Source organism: Bombus fervidus, chromosome 7, assembly GCF_041682495.2.
Source record: "Bombus fervidus isolate BK054 chromosome 7, iyBomFerv1, whole genome shotgun sequence".
Taxonomy (NCBI): Eukaryota; Metazoa; Arthropoda; class Insecta; order Hymenoptera; family Apidae; genus Bombus; species Bombus fervidus.
In genome coordinates, this window is record NC_091523.1 from 8,107,998 (window position 1) to 8,130,581 (window position 22,584).

At 39.0% G+C, this 22,584-nt stretch overlaps 1 protein-coding gene across 5 annotated transcripts in view; it reads left to right on the top strand.

The window, feature by feature from the left end:
* The first annotated feature begins 434 nt into the window (after window positions 1-434).
* The window catches only part of LOC139989011 (uncharacterized), a 274,444-nt gene continuing 252,294 nt past the window's right edge, over window positions 435-22,584 (top strand). For 2 of the 5 annotated variants that reach the window (XM_072006858.1, XM_072006860.1), the window contains exon 1: window positions 797-1,263. The gene's annotated coding sequence lies outside the window, so the exon portion shown is untranslated. The other 3 variants (XM_072006859.1, XM_072006856.1, XM_072006857.1) reach the window with 3 other exon arrangements.

The following is a 22,584-nucleotide window of genomic DNA, read 5'->3' on the forward strand; positions in this document are numbered from 1 at the left end:
AGAGAAGGTCAGAGACGAATAAAAGATGAAGGAGAGACGACGAACCGTTGCAGTTGGCAGAGAGGCGAAGGATCGCGCGAACGTTTTACGCTCGTGCCGCGTAAAAAAAGAAAAACGTGGTCGGTCTCGGACGGCGACTCGTAATCCATGAAAACCGTAAGACGATGTGGTAAAACGAGAAATTTTTGTTGTTCTGCCGGCTGGACGTAACCGTACTTACGCGGATATGAATTAGGATAGGACAGAGCCCACACAAAAGCAGAGGCGCTTGCGCTAAAAGCGACTAACAGAGGGGTTGGCGGCCCCGGTGGTGGCGGCGGTTGTCGAAAGAGGGGTAGAAGCTCCGCTGAGCAAGGCCAAACTGCGAGGGTGGGGATATTGGAAGCTTCTGCGGGAAACGGAGAATTTGCGAGAGTCAGTGCAATTCGCGACGCGACGCCCTTCGTTCCCTCGATCCGCACTTAAAGGTGGATCGCAAGGGACCACGAGTGACACTGCTCGAACTGAACTCGATTGGATTGCTGGCATTCACATGTCGGGAACGTGCAACGTTTCTAGAGCTCGTTCGAGTGTACGACAATAGGCAAGGAAATAAAAATAAAGGACAGAGGGAGCGGAGAACTTCTTTGAGACTTTGTTCACGTGCAAAGATCGCGTTGTTCGTTGTCAGTGAAATATTGCAAAGAAAACGGCAAAACGTGGCGTGAGTCGTTTCACGATAGATCCTTGTATGTGTTTTTAGCTGATTTTTCATTGACAAATGATTGGAGTATTCGTGAAATAAATCGTAAGAATATAATCTTGATAAACGATACGAAATTTCTGATCGGGTATTAAAGGGTATGATCTCGCGGACATAAGTCGATGTTTCACCGGCGTTTCGTTCGTGAGGGAAAATGTGTCGAGTCGTATTCGATAGAAAGCGTGCATGGTCGACGGAATAATAAAAAGGGAAAAAAAGATAACGTTTCACAGCGGTTAGGTTAGCCACGTTAATTTCTTGTTCGCACCGATCCGTCTGTTCAACGAATTGCTCGATACACAAACGGCGGCCGTTAGATTTTTGTAATCACGTGAATCTTCGTATGGTGTGCCACTGTATCTTCTGTTCCGCCAGAGAGTGCTGGGAAAATTGAAAATTATGCAAACATAATTTTCATCGTGGCGCTCAGTTTCATCCACGTTCACGCCAGAGGCATACATCGTGCGTGTATTATTCTGCAAAGTTCATTGTCATCGGAGAAGCGCACCGGCGTAGTTTAAGTAAATTTTTTAGCTATATATTCTTCTCCCTTATTGCCGATTTTTCTTCCCGTTTTCGTTTCTTATTTTTCTCTTAAACGTTAATATTTCGGGCTTTGATAGAACTTTGCCATGTTTTAATAATTTAGCTTCCACAACTTCATACTTTATTGTGAATATTTCATCTTTGCTTCTGTATATTTCCTCTGTCTCCCTATAGTTTACTTTGCTTTCTCCGTTTTATTGAATCACGTAGTTACATTTCCTTCTCGAACACGACGCTTTCTTCTCGCAACTTTTCTTTATCCTTCTCATCCTCCGTTGATGCAAGTTCGCTTTCAAAATTTCATTGGAAGCTCAATTTCTCGCCAGCAATAATAATAACTGGAAGCTTTCGGGGTGATTACGAGCGTACGAAGTTGGAGACCGAGTCGAAAGTTGCTTCTTGCCCCTCCCCTCCAACCCTCCAAAGCGTTTCTCGAGCGTGTTGTCGGTAGTCGACCGCGAGCAGGGTCGAAGCAATTACGTGCTGGCTCTCGAGTGTTTCGCTCATAATATTTATTTGGAAGCCAAGCGAACGGTTCGTGGATTTGCCGGTCCGCGGGACGCATAATCGCGCGGCCTGAAAATCTGTGCCGTTAAATGATTTTTAATCGCGGCCCATTAAATGGAGTGCATCAAAATTACATGAATATTTACGCCGCGGCGCTCGACGAAATTGCGTTTTAAGCGATCCACCGGCGCCGTCCTGCGAAAATTGCATATTAAACGTCCGGCCCGTTATAATGTAAACTGATTTGCGTAAGTAAGTCGTGTAACGATCGATTAATTAACAGTAACGGCGAAAGTGCGCGCAACGTGTTCGCGATTGGGATTTTTGTTCGACGATTCGGACTTTTGTTTCGATAAGCTCGTTACGTTTACGGTGGCGAAAATCGTACTAATCGGAGAGGAAAAGTTCGAAGAAAGCTTTCAAACGTTCGACCAACGACATTTTTTCATCGGCGATCCACGCACGCGCGTATGTGGCGTTATTAACGTGTGTCTCGTTGAAGCTGTGTCGCATGAATATGAATCGTCGCAACGTTAATGCAACGCCACTGGGAACGTACGTTTCCCGAATGTCGCCGCGGTGATTACATAATTTATGACGAGACCACGGCTGCATCACGTGGCCACCAGACGACTTGGACCAACAAAAAATAGGTCGGTGAGTAGATTCGTTGATTTTTGTCGTTATTAACATTTTACATGATCGAAAGAGGATTGTCTGTTTGGTTGATCGAATGATTGGCAAATATTGGTACATTCGATCGTTCAAACTGGCTAGGACTTTTTACGCAGTGACAAAAAGGACCCAAATTCGCGTAACTCGGATTATGCGGTATTTATTCACTGTCCTCGTTAGCGATTGTAAACAGACGTATCGCCAAAACATCATTTGCCATCGTTTGTGATGTTATAAAAATGTTCGTGTCGTGTTGAAGCGCGGTAGATAGACGTGTTTTATTGTAAAAAGCGAACAATAATCGATGTATATCTTACATATAATATTCAATAACAGTAGTGGTATAAAAACACAAAGAGCAACAATTATTTAAAGACATTTGCTTATTAATCAATCGTCTTAATACATTTATTACAGACGCTTCGTACTATTATGTAGTTATAAGATATGTGTATAATATTCGTTTTACACACATTAAATTCATATATTCTTTCACACATACGTAAAATTTCGCGATACACTAATGCTATAAAGTAAACTATCTGGTACCGTAGTATAGACGTATGTATGAAAATATAAACATATACAAAAACACCTGCCACTGATAAGATCGTTGTTCGTTTACCAACAAACAGCTGCGTAGAACTACGAAGCATCGTATAACTTTACTCAATAAACACGATCTTCCCGGTTTTGCTCCTCGTAACTCTGTAAAAAATTATTTTCGGATATAGGATCACGTGAAACTTTTTCACCTATATTTTACTTTCGTACTACGTTGTACTAATCTGGCCTCGATTTATCGAGACACCCCATAGAAACACCTAGTATTCCATGAAAATTATTTCTTAATACATAATATTGTAGGCAATAAAAATCCAATCCGCAGCATATTTGTAAAATCTGTTTTGTTTTAATCTATTGAGGTCAAATGGCGTTCATATTTCAATCCATTAGAAAAACGTCGCGTTGCAGGTACCGCGAATTATCCGCAAAATTGCAACGATCCTCATCGGACGATTATCTTTTCAGTTTCTTAACGACACATTCCACGAGCAAACGTTCGTTTAAAAGTTCACCGCACGTATAATCGAAATTCGAAAGTTTTACGCAGCATAAGTCGATTGGCTTTTCCGAGGTAAAAATTATTGGAAACATAGAACGAGACAGCGGCAACGAAGAACAAAATTGATGGGGAAAAGAAACGGATAACCTGGATCTTCATTCGGTCTCATTCCGATAATAATCTTTTGCGTTGATCCGATTAGTCTGATCAATGCCACTCGACTCGCGGCTGCTACGAAGTCAAGGTTCGATCGTTAATTACATTGGCTGACCAAGTTGGATGTGAATAATTTCGTGGCTTCTCGTCTAACTCATATCCGGTTGATTGACAATCACTTTGAAAAAGTATTCTTTCGCTCGTTTTCCAAGCGGAGAACTGACAGTTTCACGCCAAAACGGTATAACGAATCACGATGGAAACACACACGAATTGATATTCCTCGCTGTTATCGTTCCACCGGCTCGTTCGATACGTGATTTCACGTCGTTATTTCTTCCGAGTAAAAGCCGTAAAATTGTTCAAGGCCATAGAGCTCGTTCACCGCAGAAATGCTGTTTTCAAAACGCGCTCCACGAAGTTCGTTAACCAAGCGTATGGTGATTTATGCTCATTAGGTTTTTCCTTGTTGAATCGCAGGTAGAAGATCGGGAAAGTTAAAAGAAGTTTTTTGCGAGGCTTGACAGCGTTACGATGGAACGGGTGGAAATTGGGTTGGTTCGAGGCATCGTTGAAAAAGCGATCGTGAATCGCTTCGTTCCTTGGCAACGTTGAAACCGGGATAGAAATATCGCTGGAAAAGTTTGCACAGGATTATAGAGTAGCATTGTTATTGATGAAAAACAGTTGAAATTGATCGTAAAAATTTCGCGCTCGTTTGTACGCTGGATTACAAGCGTTTAAAGGGATTTCAAGAGTAATAAAAACCGTCCACCCTGTAAATCGCGACGATGTGACTCTCTGTTGGAGCAATTTTCACGAATTCGTATTATTGTTATTATACCGATTTGATCCACCGCGACCGAAACAAAACAATATTTTAACAATAATGTTTTTTTTTTCTAATGCCGAGGGCATGAAAAGGGTTCCTGTTGAGAATAAAAAATCCGGTGGTAAAATTTTTCATTCGAACTGACACGGTTCCTTCGTTAAATTAAATATTTTACGAGATTTTCTTTTATGAAAAATAAAATGGAATATAATAAGCAACATTTGCTCAATTAGAAGACGGAAGAAACGTCTGAACTAGTAAAAGGTAAAAAGGTCTGATGTTCAAATACGTTTGAACTTCAGCTAACTACCTTTGAACTGTATATAGTTGTTTTGAAAGCTGCTTCAAACAATTTCTCGAGACTTTAGTAAACTTAAAGACACACATAAGAGCAACTTCGTGTTTGTCACTTTGCCATAAGAAAACCTTAGGCGACAGAATATCGGAGCATAGGCTGGTCAATAAATATCTTCTATCGCATAATTAAATTGTTATAAAAAGATTTTTAGTTCATACGAAACTTCTTAAAGTTAATTTCTCCCCTGTACACACACGCTCTTCTGTACACGAGTCACTTAGCTTCACGGCACCTCTAACGCTATTCTAAAATTCTTTTAAAACGCAGTAGCATAATTCTTCGTTAAACTTTTTTCCGATAATCAGAACACGCTGTATACAAAGTGGGACATTGTCTGGCAAATATGTTAATGCAAGATCGGCGCTGCGCGAAACATTTGAAAATAAAAGAAAAATTAGGCGGAATTCCGTCGCGTACGTCGATCATAAGCTTTTAAGCCCAGCCTAAACGACGAGCGTAAACGCAGTTTATACAGTTGCACGGTTGATGCTCCGATCCGTGCAATTCCGCACGTTAATCGGGCCCCGGTACAGCCAGCTCGCTTTTATCCCGCACGATAACGGGAAATTAGCTGCGAAACACGGCGATATAGCCGGTGTAATTGGGTGCATCGATTAAAAACCGTCGGAAAAACGTCGCGCTTCTGCCCATTTTTCCCTCTCCTCGTCTCTCACACACGTCCGTTCTAGGCGTGATGAACGCGACTAGATGAGACATCGATTCGATGCTTTAGTGCGAACTCCGGGGACGCATTAGCCGGTCTCGACGTTCGGGACCAATCGCGAATCAATAGCCGGTCGAAACGATAGTTTAGAGACACACGGTTGCGGATTCGACTGAAATATCACGGCTGTTACAGGCAAAGAATTGCTGAAGGATCGTTTGATTTACTTTGGATGGGCAATTGCGACGCGACATTCTATTACTAAAGTTCGGTAGCTATTCATTCAACTGTTTTTTTTTTTATTGTTAGCTTCGAAACTGAAATAGATAGTAGTTGTTTAACAATAGATATTTATCGTAGTACCATTCTGAATGACTCTGTGAATTCGGTAATTTTACTGTATATATTCAAGACAATGAAATAAATACATTATAATACTAATTTTTGCGATTCCTTGTAATGTAACAGGCACTAATATTTCCAAAAGTTTAAGCTACAAATACTGCGAGATGTTTATAAATACAAATACCGTATGTTTCTTAATTAGACTCATTCAAAGTTTCCCAATAACGCTACTGCAACGCGACAGAGTCTGAGTGACATGTACGTGGCTCGACGAGCACACATGTGCATCGGAGACACGTAAGAGCAAGGGTGTGGCACACCTGCACGCAATATGAAACACAGTAATTCTCCGTGTTCATCTGCGTACACTATAACTGTGGTCAATTCGCCACGGTAAACGGCGACCGAGTTTCACCACGTCCCGGCAACTTCCTATCCATAACACTTCCGAGAACGTCCACACGTGTCGCGAACTTTCGACCGTCGTCATCGTCGTCCCATTCGAAACCATTGCGATTTCCTGCTAATCGTTATTACCTGCAGGTTCACCTTCGTCTGTAATTCCAATCCTTTGGATGAAAACGTTTCCCACGTCCATGTGGCCAGGTTTTCAACTGAAACAGTTAAAACCCAACCGTGTGTTAAAACATCACAGAACCGATCATTATTCTCTCCATGACATACTTTACACTTTCGATTTTATCGGACGGATTAATTTCCAACTGCAGCAAGTCAAATATTGAATCGTCACAGACGTGTCAATGGCGTTTCGCTATAAATACTAATTAAAAGGTAATTTCTGCAAAGTTGATTTTCCCCGATAGAACGTTTGTTAATTTACGAGTTTCAAACGCGAGAATTTTCATCCGATTCTTCCCGTTTTCGGAATCGGGTCAAATCTTGGAAAAAGTGAGAGATCTATTTTCCATACGTAGAAGGTGCCGTGACAGAGCATACGGATGAAAATCTCCGATTTTTCGATCGCTGGGAAAAAATTTGCTTCATCGGATGGTTCAATCCAATCGATCTTACGAAAAGGCTCATTCCCCTTTTTACAGCTTTCCATCGTATCACTATTGAATATCATTGAACGTTACGAGCGACGTTCTACTCTCTTCAACGATGGAACGGTTCTCTTTTTTTTCGTTTAGAGTCTGGAAGCAACGAGAGAGTCGGATTTGTAGAATTTCTAAACGGTCTCGCGCACCTACATGCGCGTTTTGCTTAGTCTCGTGTGTCCTCTAGCTGCCTTGCTTTTAATTAACGACACGCCGCTAGTTCCCGTAACACGATTTCGACGTTGCAAGCCTTTACAAAATAACCGTAAACTGACTAGGAAAACTAGTACGATATTCCAAAGTTACGTACTCGCTAACGTGACGTAAAAAACAAAAATTAAAAAAGAAAAACATAGAAGATGAAAGGAACTTCAAACACGTGTTTTACATGAACGAATTTAATCGTGGAAATCGCACGTACTAAATAAGAATGGATTTTTAAGTTCTGTATGATCGACATAGTTCTAAAATATGAAACGTATTTTACGAGAATGGAGTTACAATCTGCGAAAATGAAAAACTGCGAAGATATTGTTTCCTGAAATTGAACGAAGATAAAAGAGCATTTGTCTGTCGAGTATTATCCTGAATAAAAGAATCGAAGTGGAAAAGCTGCATGCTATCACAGGTAGGATTAATCGTTGCTAGTGATATACGTACTCGTCGATATTTCGATCATGTACGATGCGCTTTATGGCTGCCTGACGCATACAGTAAACGTTTATCCACGAAGCAAGGCGAATACTTTGTAACAGCTGTCGACTGGGACAAGCGTTTGCGAAGAGCACGCAAATAACGGCGGCTTTTCACTCACGGCAGAAAGCTCGATTGTGCGCTCTTTTATGATGGAAGTCACTGGGTGAAAGTCAAAGGGCTCTCAATAATTTCGTGAACGGAAGCTAGGAAACGCCGTTTACCACAGAAACCAATAGTGACCGATACACGGAGATCGTTACATGAAGGGTTGTTAAACAATTTTATTCGCTTGTGAAATCGTCATTGTTAATAAAAGGATTTCGTGACTTTATAGAGGTTTCAAGGTAAAAGTTAGTAGCACGACGGCAGTATGAAACATAGTTTCTTGTTAAACTTAGCTTGTTTGAATTTAACAGGCCATTCGAGGCTGTCCGCTGTTACACGCTTCACTTACAAAACGTACGCGGGGATTTAATTGCCAAGTAATCCGGCGGTTTGACGGATTAACGAGGATTTGCGGTGGAAAACAAAGGAAACCCCTGCTACGATTTCTGTAATCGGACAACCCGGCTTCACGTATCAGACAGCCACTGACGCAAATTTGCTCATTATTTTGTAATAACGTCAAATTCGATGATTACTCTTCTATACCTACGTTCGTCGATATCGAAATGATTGTAGCGATTTCGTGAAATATCATTTTCCTGTATTTTCGCTTGTTATTATTCAGGACGTATCTTCCTATATAGTTATACATATATTCTTTTTTATCTGTTTCGAATAATAATTTTTAACAATTTGTTATAGAAACACAACGTGTTTCACAAAAATATTTTGTGTGCTATAAAATTTAAACAATTTAGTAATTACTCAAATTTAAAATCATTTCACGCGAGATAAAAGTTAAAGTCGAAGTAGACACTTTAACGTTCTTTCTTATTATTATTCTTATTATTAGTTTAACTAAATCACCGTAATCGTGGAACGAAACGTTCAATTACGCTTTCGTCTCTTGATCGTTACAAGGTGTTCGAGTAGAAAGCAAAAAGATCCCCCGTTGATTTCCGTCACTCGACGCCGGTTGGAGGTGCGCCAACTTGTACGTCAATTAATATACCTTAAGCCGAAGTACCGCGACGAAGCTGTCAGTGAAGTTAATCCTACTTGGAAGGATAAATATATATAGAAGGATATATATATATATATGATATTTGTCACTTTCGTGGTCGGTAATATTTTAATCTGTCCCTGTTTTATATCGATAATGACGCGTCAGAACGAACAACGTTATTTTATTACCAATGCAAAAATACGATCGTCGATATTCGACGAGGGGTAATATCGTTTCGAAATCAGCCATGGGTAATTGAATTGAATGATTTTTCTTTTATCTGAATAACGAACTATCGTTCACGGTTTTAAACTCGCAACGACCAAGTACAGTCTATACGCGTCGTCGGCTTAACGAGGCAATTTTGCAACGAATATTGCTGCATCCTTGTTATCAGATTTTATTCTTCATTTCTACTTTTCGTCCAATTACCCTTCGATCTTGCAGCGTAAAAACAGCGTGACTTTATAGCTTTCGTGCGCTGGAATATTTGCAGAATCGTTATTTACAATTTAATAAAACGCCACATGAAAAAATTTGTATCTGTATATAGTTTCGAGCAATACAGAGATGTAACTTTGAAAAATGTACTTCATCGAAGCGTCGTTTACATCGGTTCAAAGTGCAGCATTTTCATTGCCTTAGTAAGTGAACGCTATGAAGAGGAGAAGCAGGGAGAAAGTTGTAATCTGCCGAGTATTGATCAGGTTTCTAAGCTGCTTCTAATCGTAAACACAAATTTAGAAATTGCGAACTTGTCGTAAATACGAAATTTAATATAAACATTACTTAGGTTCTGTTTTTCGTTATAAAATTTCAAATTCATTTTCTTTGTGTATCACTGCCGAAATTTATCATTTGTATGGGTCCAGTTTCAATAACACGGTTCACTGTACGCAGCTTCGGTTTATTGATGGATAACATAAGAGTCGTGGATAGCTCGTCAAAAGGAAGCACGAACATGGCATATCGATTGACAAAAGTACACTTTCACCGCGAAACAACAGGCTGTGATGTGGCAGCGGCGTGACAACCGCGCGTTAAGCCTGAACAGGAACCACTTTGTGAATATCAATGCGACCAAGAGTGTACACTCGGCGGACTACTTTTGCGGAAGTACAGTCGGCTAGGTAACCGCCTATTGGATCCCTGTTCATGTCACTGAGGCTGTAACCAGCCGGGCCACCCTTTGTGATTGACGACCATGCGGTTTAATACTCGCGTCCGTCCACGTCAATTAAAGTTTAGAGGGATCGAACGGGCGACCCATAACATGATCTAGAATATGATCGGTTGGGCCAAAGAATAAAGGCTTGTCCTGTGATACAAGTTAATGGGACACGAATTAACGATAATTACGGAGAAAAATACCGGTACGAACTGGATATTGTACGGGTTGAAAATTTAAATGTAATAATGAATGTGAAAATTAGAAAATGAAGAAATTCAAAGATTTTGTCATGGCAAGTTTTTCTAAAGAATTCGAGCGAAGTTTCGCTTTGTACGCGCGGACGGTTTTATATTATTAAACGGCGCACAAACAGCGTGATTCATGTTTACCTGTGGCACGCAATAAAGTTTTTCATACTGAAAAAACTATGACGCTACGCACGAAAAAATAATATTCCTCCGTTTCTACAGCCCATTCATTTGGCTGGCGAGTATTCAAGTTAATTAAAGATCAACAAACGATTGATTCCGCGAGAAGTTCAAAGATAGAATCATCCAAGTTGATTAAACCCATCTGATGAGTTCAATATTGCGTTTAGTTTGTCTAACCGTCATTCAATTTCATGTGGAATAACAAACTTCCTTTCTGGTTCTTTCCGACTCCTGCAATAATTGATCATTAACGCTTAAGTAGATTCGACAGCGTTTGGTCAGACAGCGCGTTATATTCAGTGGAACAAGGACACCGCGTGTCGCGAAAAACAGATTCGCTCAGGAAAATGTGTATCAATTTTGATTACGCAACTATAATACAGTCGAGTAATACGTTATAGCAATCTCGCAGTGATAACACTGCATAATTCGGTAGCTTTATGTTTTTACAAATACAATGCACGCAAGTGTACGGTAAATGCGAATTGATAAAGCAGAATATAAGTTTGCCAACGTAAAATCGTTTTGCGATTTTGTTTTTACATTGCATTTTACAATGATCGATTTTGTTTTTACATTGCATCGCAAAACGATTTTACATTGTGGCGTCGTTCGGCTTTATCGAACCTTAAGCGTCACCTCGATGTAACTTTAACGATCACCCTTTGAATATTGTTGTTATTCGTCGTTGGATATCTCTAGCAATTCGATCATGACTTTTTAGTCGTAACCACGTTGCTTCGACCATGGACGAGATGCGACTACCGGTCCTCGGATAAGACCCTTGCAAGAAGGGACACGTCTTTCTAGCTACCCAAGTAAACGAAGTAATTGCAACGCAAACGAAGTTTGCGCGGCTCCATGAGAGCGCGAAAGTCGTAACGCAGATGCGATCTTTCTTGGTGATATAATAAAATACGACAAACATATTCCTTACTTATTACCGTCAGAATTTTTATCATAATATCCCTAAAAAATGAGAAAACACAGAGATATGAGGCAATTTCAACGTCAATGTAAAAGTATTTGTAGTCAGATATATTCAAGAAATTTTAAGTTGCAACGTGTACGTAATGTAATACGTTTTCATCTTTCTTTCCTTATTCTACAATCTTTTTCACTCACTTCGAGTAAACTATGCAGGCACTTTTAAGGTGTATCCAGTCACGTCCACTCTAACCTCGTGTAATTATGTATTCCTCTTTTAATGCCAAGCAGTCGGGTCGCCTAAGGACTCTTAACAAGGCTCACTCGTAGTATACAGTTGTCAGAAAATCCTCAAAACATTATCATAAAACTAATACGATCCTTTATAACCCTATTATTTTGTTTTGTAGTACGACACGAAACAGCTCGCTATCTTTTTAGATCCCCTGGCGAAAGTATTCTCAGAAAATCGTGGACATTTTCGTGATTTCACAAACGTTGTCCCTGAAGCGTTCGTGCGTGTCCTGAGCACGTCGGGAAACGAACAGGAAGCGTTGCTTCGCCGGAAGCGAAAACCCCGCGGGCGCGCAGCAGGCGCGAAAAAGGCGAACAACTCGGTGGACACTGTAGAGTCTCAAATGTAAATTCACAGTAAACGGGAGGGAAAGGAGATACAGGAGGAAGGACAATACGCTGTTTCCTGTGTACGTCTATAAATCGGCGTCGAGACAATTCAGCGCAGTCTGGTTACAACGGGTTAATCTAATTTGGCTTCTGCAGAATTTCCACAAACCCCGTGGTCCGTGAACCGGAGAGTAACTCGGTTTATGGCCGCATTCACAATGGCAGCCTGCTTGTTGTCGATCAAACGCGAGGACCTGATCATCATACCGGACAAAGTTTTCGTTGGAAAACGCAACGACAAGTCGAGTTAATGAAAGTATTTCGTGTCCAAAGGACAACGAAGCGCCAGGTTCGAGTACAATCTTGCTTCGATTAATCACCCTCTTCAAACGGCCACGGTACGTGTGTAAGCTGCATAATGATCACGAACGCGGCGTTTGTCGTCGTGTCATGGCGAACGAGATTCGTAGAATATAAGCGCGAGACCGCTTTATCGTCGGTTCAAATAAAATTACGAGCTGCTATAAACTGAAAGTCAAATGGGAAGTTGCATAGGAACGAGCATAATGAGCTTTTTAAACGTAGTTGCTATTTCTTTTCACTATTTTACTCGTCTCTCTTCTGTAGATTGTCTTCCGATTCTTTTATTTGTTGTTAATTATAATTGTAATTGATGAGAGTAATAGAAATTCCGTTGCAAATATACTATACGAAATCGGAGTTATACCAAGAACTAACACGTACGCACGAGCTTTGCGATAACGAATTCCTCGTGCACACCTAGTGATACAGGATAATGTGTGCCGTGATGGAATATATTACATCGGTTTATTTGCTATTGCTCCGCAGCTCATTTGCGATGTAAGTCACGAGGATATTTTATCGTTGTTATTACTGTCTTGAGAAAAAGTTATTAATATGGTTATATTATAATAAGAGAATATTTGCTTGAAAAAGCTCACTGTATTGCATGAACATGTGAAATATTGCTTCCTGTTTTATTCACTTGAATTACGCTTTATAATTGGGGAATTTCGACAGATTTCAGCATTTTGTTATAGGATTAATTTAAGAAGCGACGATTTTTCATGCTGCATTGTGTGGCACAATGTTAATTAAACCGACGAATATCTCGTTCCACTCTACTAGCTTCTTATTCGTTAAGCGCCTATAAACTTCATATTGTCCTGGCATGAATACCAAATGTGACTTTCCTCTTTTTACATCTTGCGTTTAAGTTTAATAAGTTTTCACCTGATGTATTAAATCGTTAGTATTATCGATTATTAAATGTCTGGGGAATATATTGGAATATTTACATATTTATAAGCATTCACATTTAGTATCTCTACATTTATGAACATTTACTATGGGATTTACATTACATTGGTGCACTTGCATTCTAAAAATACAGTAGGTTAATACAAAAATTGATTAATTAATAAATTCCTACAGAGGCATCAGAATATCTATAGAATCTTGAATAGATTCCACCTGATCGATGAAACTTAGTCGAAGTTTAGAATTTCTTTGCAATTTGATCTATACTCAAAATCTCGAACTTCAGATTCAGATCCGAGATATCACACTACAACTCTCAGGCTAGAATTTCAAGACCCAGGATCTTAGACTCTAGATCTGAAACTTTGGACTCTGGCAGCTAAAACCTCATTTTATCGATATGATTGCATGTACCAAGTGCTACAGGTTCGACAGTGATTGGATCGTATTTGATCGATCTGATGGTATCCGTATCAAGTGAATCGTGTAATTTCATTGACATAACTAACTTCGACAGTTTTCGTGCGATCCAAGCCCATCGTCTATCATTTACTAATTTTAACGTAGTTTAGTACGTTGTGAATATGACTATAATCTTCCATGAACAAAACTTTATTACGCATGTTTGCTCGCAGAATCCATGATGCGATATATGTACATATACGCAAATTGTTGTTCAATATTTTGAGAGTAAACAATTTTCATAGGATATTGTACAATATGTAAATCACACGTCTCTTCGACACGGTAGATGATATAATATATATCGAACTTTCAACGTACCTATGTCCCATTCACTCAACACACGCGAAATGTTCAACGCACATATGCAAGCTCATGAAAGATTTATGTTCGTGAAAAGCAACATTGAGACGTATAAAACGCTCGTGTTCGAGAAATCAATCCGAGGGAACCGAGACGCTTAGTTTGAATTTATACGGTGACTGTTAAACTATCGAAATAGGTAGAAACGCAGGTGAATAGAATGAACCATCGTTTATCCTGAAACAAACCTATGAAGAATAACATACAATACATTCTTGGCACTATATCGAATAATAATTTTTAACCAGTTCTACATGATATAGCAACATCAGTAGCTAGTCGTACTGAATTTGTCTGATAACGGTTTTTTAACAAATATGTTGCACAATTATATCTACACTCGTAGAATTTTAAATATTATAACATTGTTTTTGAGTAATATTTTTTGTCAGAACTTTTATTAAAGTTTCGATACGGTATAAAGTTTTAAATCACATTTATATTTTTAAGATACTTTCAAATATAGGAACTGGTAGAAGAATATATCAATTTTCTCTCGTTTCACGTATTCCATAATACCCATTTACGATGTTTCGCAAAAATTTTGCTCTTCATTCTAGTTCTTCGAATGTAACGTAACCTTTAATACATCGTGATTCATGGTATTGAGAATATACTGAATTTTCACTATGAAATAACATGAAACTTTCTGTTGGCATTACGGATCGCAGCGAGGATATTTAGTGACCGTAAATCTCTAAAGTTGTTCCACTCTATCCATCGCTGGCATCTACCTACTGACTTTTATCGGTGGCCAAGGCCGTTTCACGAGCTTGAACTATGCGTGTTATTTTTAATTCCATCTAATTGAAATTTTGCATCGCTGCTAAATTATTGCGATCGTCGGTTAGATAGTTTGTTTACTTTTTACCAACTAAGAATAAACAGTAAAATAATAGATGAAGGTGGTAAGCACAGTATTATTGAAAAATGTAAAAAAATAAACTTTGACTGTTTTGTGAGGAAAATATTAAATTAGCCAGACACAAATAAAAGTCTCATAATCTAAAAAGGTAATTGATTTATCATAACGTTATAAATATTTCACTTTTTTAAAGTAAGAATAGTAACTGGTGAAGAAGATTAAAAATTCTTGCACTTCTTTTTTCATAACCACGATGTTAAATTAACCAAAAGAAATTACAAAGAAAGTGTTTAGTAAACACAACATCGATCCTTTTTAGATAAATACAGCAACACTTTTATAATTTTCAAATAATTTTCCACTACCATAAAAAAGTCTGTTACTTTCAGGTCTAACGACACTCTAATAAGGAACATAAAAATTGAGAAGCGAATAGGCAACGGCACGACTATAAGCTGAAAATTTATTCGCCGATAATTGACAACCGCGGAACAGTCTTTAATCCGGGCAGAGGGGCGGGCGACAAAAGGGTGTTTGAAGTTCCTCCGGCGATACGTCAGTCTCTTGCGAGACCGCACGGCGGGTGTAGTTGCCTCGAAGCTTGAACAAAGTGGGTAGACGAAGGTCGGCGAACGTTTCGCGCGGGCAAAATTGGCGGTGATTAGATTTAATCAGCCCGTCGGGAGGGCCGCGACGCCGATGTGCAATTTGCCAGGACGCCGCCGTGGCGTCTTAGAATCGGCTGTCTCCGAAGTGAGTAGCGGTTTCGCTCGTTCCCCTCTCGCGGTGACTCCTATCTGCTGCTAATAGAGAATCTCGATTGCCTTTGAAATCGACTTGATGGAATATTTTGCACACGTTCTAATTACCTCCCTTTGTTATCGTTCTATGAAAATATCAATAATTATTTTAAACAGTAATCACAATCATTTTTAATAACTGTGAATAATGTTGTCACGTTTGTAGAATGAACAATTTTCATAGGAGAAAAAATTTTGTTATCTAATTATCGGATAATCCGTTGGATAGCTTCTTTTTCTGATAATCGTTTGACTTGTCGAATGGGAAATCGCATTTACCTAATTTCACCGCAATTATCTTAAAATTCCGGTAGTTCGGTGAACAGAGTGGAGAATCGTGAAATTAGTGATAATTGGATTTAATAAGTCGTAGGAAGTTTCAACATGAGACGCAACGTGCATGCTGCTACGAGGTTCCAACGGAATTTCCAACGTCGCCTTATTATTGCAATTGCCTCGTTAATAGCCACTGCACGCACGTTACAAATTGAGGGGTACCAGGATAACGTAGATTTCCAGCCCTGGTTATCATTGTTTCAATGGGAAATGACGAATTGTTTGGTAAATTATGAAGGAATATTACATACTGCTCTCCTATTAGAGGTGAAACGGTTACGAGATTAATGTATCGAGTGACTAAACATGATTGAACGAACATTACACCTGTTAATATATTAATATACTGAAACGATATATTACACAAAATACTACTACCACGAGTTATTTAAACGAAATATTACGCGAATCATTACAAGCGATAAGAAATATCACAGATTTAGCCTCGTAAATCTTTTGTTCCTCTTTCTACTAAGATTTCACGGAATCATTGCTTTTTTACTGTTTGCTGCAGTTTACTAGCTCACATTAAGTCCTGGCTTCATCTTTCTCGTTGCAGCGTTTACGACCGCCGCTTCTTTCTACTTAGCAGTACAGGCAAATTGTGCGTCGTAAGGTACAATAATCAGTAAAATCTTTCGGTGTATTTCCGTGTTCTAAGTTTAGTTTATCCTGGCTGAAATTTGTACAGCTTAAGTACCTCAAACGCTGAAATTTTTGGCCAGATTTTACAGCGTAATGGTATCGCGAAAATCGACACTTCGCGCCTATTCTCTTCATACTTTATCTTACCTGCAAACACATCTACGAAGCGGAAGCTTCCCTTCGATATTCTAGCGTTTCCTCCTTAGACTCGTGGTGTATTATTGATTTAGTATTATGTTTGCTGTCTAATCCGGGGCTCGTTGAAATCTTGATTGATCGCTCGTTAACACGGAATCTGTGCATCGATTGCATAATGCTTCAACCTGTGGTATCATAATAAATTTATTATCTACGATTTAGAAATGTGTAACTTTTATTACAATAGAATAGAATCTCGAACCTTTCTAAGATTTTGCATAAGGAACATTTTCACATAGTGACTTGAAAAAATAAAAGTTTCATTTTACATACATAATGACTTGGAGAGAGACAAGCAATACATACCAAATTTCATACAAATTCCTAATTATCGAAGTGATCACCACTTCTAAGAAAACTCTACATCTGGTCTTTTAGCTTTCTCAAGCACTGAAGCCATTGACAGCGTATAGACAAAAGGTTGGGTCGAAGGCAATAAATAGCCATAAACAGTAAATAGGCGACGTTGGCTTCAGGGTTTTCAGTCATAGGGTAACACTGCTAGCCTGCGGATCTGGATCAGCTCATATTATATTCCGAACTTTGTATTTGCACTTTAGTAATTTTAAAATATATATTTTCTACCTTACAATTTATCCACGCGTCCCTTTGTATTCACGTACATCTAATAACCTCAACACTAATTATCCTTCTTTGAAATACCCAATTAACGATTTCCTCTGTATTATAAAATCCATTCGCGCGATATTTTCCACAATTCAAAGTTACAAAATCGAACGAATAATGGGATAACGGTGGCGGATGAGACTAAGTCAGTGACAAGCGGAATCAAAAGCGAAAGATATCAAAGTTGAGGATTCAATTCGCGAGGGAGCATTGAGGTGTTGAGAAGAGCGAAATACGTTTGACCATAAAGGAATGTTTTCTTAGTAGCGCGAGATAAATCCGCTTTTCGGGCCGGCAGAAACTTTTAATTGGTGAGCCAATTATACCCCCGATGGGCCACTGACTACAGGTGAGCTGCGCGAAAGCTACGGACGTCCTATTCTTTCCTCCACACAAGGATAAAGTTTTCTTCGCGATCCGTTATTCCCTCTGCTACGTAAACCTTATGTTTTCCCACGTGACGTGACACCACACCTTATAGTCGCGATTTCTCGCCCTGCATTCTGTGCAATTTTTATCTAGAGAACAATTGCAGAGCGCTAGCACAGCCAATTTAAAGTCAAAGCTTATCGCTAACTTCGAACCGGCGAGCTTTAATTAATCGGTAACTGGAATCGAACAAACTAGAATCTCTTTTATATACGGCTTTGATAGATCGGCTTGTCAAAGATGAAATCGGTTGAATTAATGGGTTGAAAGAGTTTTGAGGGTTTATTTGATTTGTTAAAAATAGACAGTAGAGGTAGAATACTTTTTCAACCGAATACAAATAGTTACCCTATACGATGCTAACTAGTAGAATACACGTGTCACTTATATCGTAACTCTCGGTTCGAAACTAGCTGGAAATTAAACGAGACATCAAGCAAGTTTCAATAATGGAAGGCACGTAGCCCGCCTTCGTGGACAATGGTCGCTTTTCAGTTGAAAGTCGTGATTCGGCTAACCCAAGGGTAGCTGGTACGCAGAGGGTTGATGATACGACCGTGCGTCGAGGGTGTGTATAAAGGAAGAGGAAGGAACAGCTAATGGAAGCCAAGAAAGTTCGTGGAGGGGTTGAAATTCGTTTCGTCCCCGTCTGAGGCTGGACATGCAGACAACAAAGCGCCTACAGTGCTCTCTCGCCTCGTTTTTTCCCCTCTACTACTGAATTTCCAATCCCTGCGGGGGTCGAGTGGAAACTTGAGAATGAAAGTTAGCTGGGGATGCGGACACAGTTAGAAGTTTCACCAGGGAAACCACTGGTAATGACGTTTCAGCAAAGGTGACGATCAAGCAGGGTTCATTGTTGCACTTTTTCGAATTCTACACGTAAACTTTTCTTCTCTAAGAGATTCTTCGATTACTTTGTATCACTCTTTTACCATCACTTTATCGTCACTCTATTATTCGAAACAAAAAATTTGCACGGCGAATTATTCTAGTCACGTATCGCGACGCGCAACCGTTTAAAGAGCTATTGTTCCCAATTAATCGCCGTTAATTGGCGTGCAAATGATTTCATTTGCACTTCACATAGCACAATTAGTGAATAGAGGGATTCGTTCAATTTTCTGGTATTTGCATCCCGATTCCATATATTCGAGTACGATGATAAATTTTTGGTAACCGAATTCTTTCGTCAAAATCAATATCCATCAGTTGAGTCGATTAATCGTTTTGGCGTTTGGTTATACCATTCGTGGATTACAAAGTTTTGGGATCGTTACAATCAATCTACCAAGATGTCAATTTTCTGAATCGCTTATTTCGTATATTTTCTTTTTTATTTTGTTTCGTTAACGTTCGTCAATATTTGCTTTTTATTTTTCCGTATCAAATGACAAGCAAATCGGCAGCATATCGAAATTCTCTACCACGAATATTTTCAGCGATTTAATACGCGTCGATATTAATTTTTGAAGTAACAACGAATTTTATTATCATCCAACGACCGAGAATAATTTCGATAAAATTAATCGAAATGGGATATATTTGTTGTTCATTTTCAATCACCGTTGAAGAAGAGTGACGTATTAGTCGAGAAAAAAATATAAATCGCGATTAAAACAAATCCATTGAAACCACGAGAATTATCGCGTATATTGCTGCATCGATGATAGCCGGCCAACTTTCCATCGATTCAATACCGTGGTTATTCCAATGCAAATTCCGTTACACGCGAAATTTTCAACTGCGAATTATCCAGAACTACTTGTCGAAACTATTAATCGATGCGCGACGTTAACGAAACTCGCTGGTAGTCGCCACTAGCGAAAAGAGATTATTTCAGGAATGAACTATTCGGTAGCCCGTTGCCAGTGTTTAATTACCGATTGAACATTCGTGTCAGGATGAAAAAGTTTTTTTTTTAACGGACAATTCAATCAAACTTTCGATGCAACATATTTTACTGTATTTTAAATGTAACGAATTTCGATATAAACCAAAATTACGAATTTTACAGTTATTCCATATTTTATATCTTTAATTGACGTCTCCATAATTTCAGTAAAATTTTAAAATTTTTGCTTTGTATACGTCAGTTGAGAACAATGAACCTGTTGGCGATAAAAGTGCTATGGACGAGTTCTCAGAAACGAAGGGGTTAGAGCTGAACAAAGAAGCGAATGGCAAGGGTGGCGAACAGGAGATGAGAAAGTCACGTCAGCTGGTCGTTTATCTCGACCATGAACGCACGATTTCACGGGCAATTTCGCAAATTGGAGAGCCAATCGCGATTCCAAAATTCCATGGTCGAGCAGTGCTTTGCTCGGTTGCTCGCGCGTGACAATCCCTAGTCTAAGCGATGGCATGTTTTACGCGTGTCTATCTTTTCAACGTTTCTTCTTTTTGTACGGAAGTTTCCTGGAGACAGAGGGACGCTCGGCGCCGTGCTACGCCGCGTCGGTGCAAAATCCGACGCCGCCTCATCGGGACGGCGCGTGGCAGAGCGAGCGAATTTACAAACGGGACGAGTCGGCAAAGAGGATTACCGTGAAAGGCGCGCCGGGAACTTTACACGGTGTCGCGAACGCACCGAGACATTTAATCTTCGTGTAGGACAAAGTATCGTAACGTAGTGGGGGATTAGACGTTACACGCGAATTTCATTTTTCATGGACCACGGTCGACTGCGATCTGCATCCGTGATTTTTCCACCCGAGAAAAGATTTATTCCATATAGCTTTCGATTTATTTCGGTGGATGAATTGTATTGGTGAACTACTGAAGCTAATAAGTTAATTAAGATTGGTTTAAGACCAGGATCTCTATGCAGCATAATTTAGTAATATTGTTGAATTAGCAAGTACCTAGACAGACTGACCATTGTATAAGAGAGTTTATTAGCACTGGTAACTTGTAACTTACGACTTATAAAATTTCATAAACGAGGATAAGATAATAAACACATTGAATTCTTAGTGTCCAAAGTATCCTGTGATAGTATTTCTCTTATCAAATCTTCGTTGAAGCAAAAATAAAAATTCTATCAAATTCTATCGGATATTTCCCAAACGTAAATCGGTCAAACTATCCATTATGCGTGAAAGTGGTGCTCAAGGACGAAGCAGTGAAAACAAAGACTTTAATAATTGGTAAATGAATTGATCTCCTGGTCCTTACTTTAGCATTTTTTTGTTTAATGTCTACTCGACGATATTGTCTTTCCTTTTTCGCGCGTTCATTCTTACAATGTTTATTTAAGAAGGAGAATTTTAAGCTGCAGCAAACCTGTACATTAAAAAGGTATTAGCCAGATGCAATACATTAACAGGATATTAGCCGTAGGCAAAGAGAGCGCAAAGACCGGATAAAGTACTGGCAAGTCCGTCCGGCAACTTTTGTTCGTTATATATTCCACTTTGGTCCAAGGGGAAGAGCAAAAATCTCCTAAAAAAAGCTCGATTACAAGGGTTTTCAGTGTATAACGTTGTGGAAATATTTCATCCCCTAGAATCGCTTACGCAACCCGAACTCTTCCTCCACTGTTTGTCACCATTAAAAATATAACATTCGAAACATACACGCCGGAAATAAATCGTTAAGGAGGAACATTTTTCTATTACGTCGTATCATTGGAATCTTAAAATTAAACGAACAGACAATGTTATTTATAATAGTATGAACTCATAATAAGACATAAATAATTCATCACATAGAACAAACACTGTTTTTCTTGATATTTTCTTGGATAATCCGTGGGAAACCTGTGGTTCTAGTGCAATTATACGACGATATATATTTAAATAATATGCAAGTCATATATGCAAGTTCTTCTACGGTTTCATTTTCATTTCTAATTACATCTAAAAGTTTCATGAAGATGGAAGTCGAGCTACCTTTTTAAAAAACGATGGCTCGAAGCAACGAGTTGACGAGAAACCGTAAGCACCGACGTGCATAATTTCGTTCGAAATAGATGGGACGGGGTTTATTGAAATATTCATTATCATTTTCTCCTCTTTTTCTTCCTACTTCTTTTTTCATGTCTCCGGAGGCGAAGTGCCGCGTTGGTAACTCGACGCTTGCCACCTGACTCCTGACAAGCGTCAATGCGGCGTAACCTTTGATTCTCGGTAAGTACAGGGATCATCTACAGGAACAATTCGCCTCAGGATGACTGTAATTACGTATACGACTGTAGTTTTATTACTACAAGCTGTCTCTCGTATTATTAGCAGTCGTACATTTTTTAATTGAATGAGGGCAGATATTCCATTTTGATTGAAACATTTGATTAGTTTATATTTATGATATGGCACATTTCTGTTGCCTAAAATTTTATTGATTGAGATTGTGATTGTATGTACGTTGTATATTTTTCATCAATTAGGTAGTCAAAAATATTACGAAAACGTTTTGTAACATATTCCTCTTTCGAATGGTGAATTGTCGAAAATTCATTTTATATATATAAACCATTTATTACCCCAGGAATTGTTTTTCATGCTACGCTTATCATGCAATAATTGTCTTTACTATGTCGTTCAAATCATTTTCAATTCAATTATACTTTTCTTTTGCAGATAAATCTTGTAAATTTGAGGAAAATATGAAATAATTTCACAACAAAGTTCTTCTTAAAATATTACAATTCTCCGTTTCCTTCCTTAAC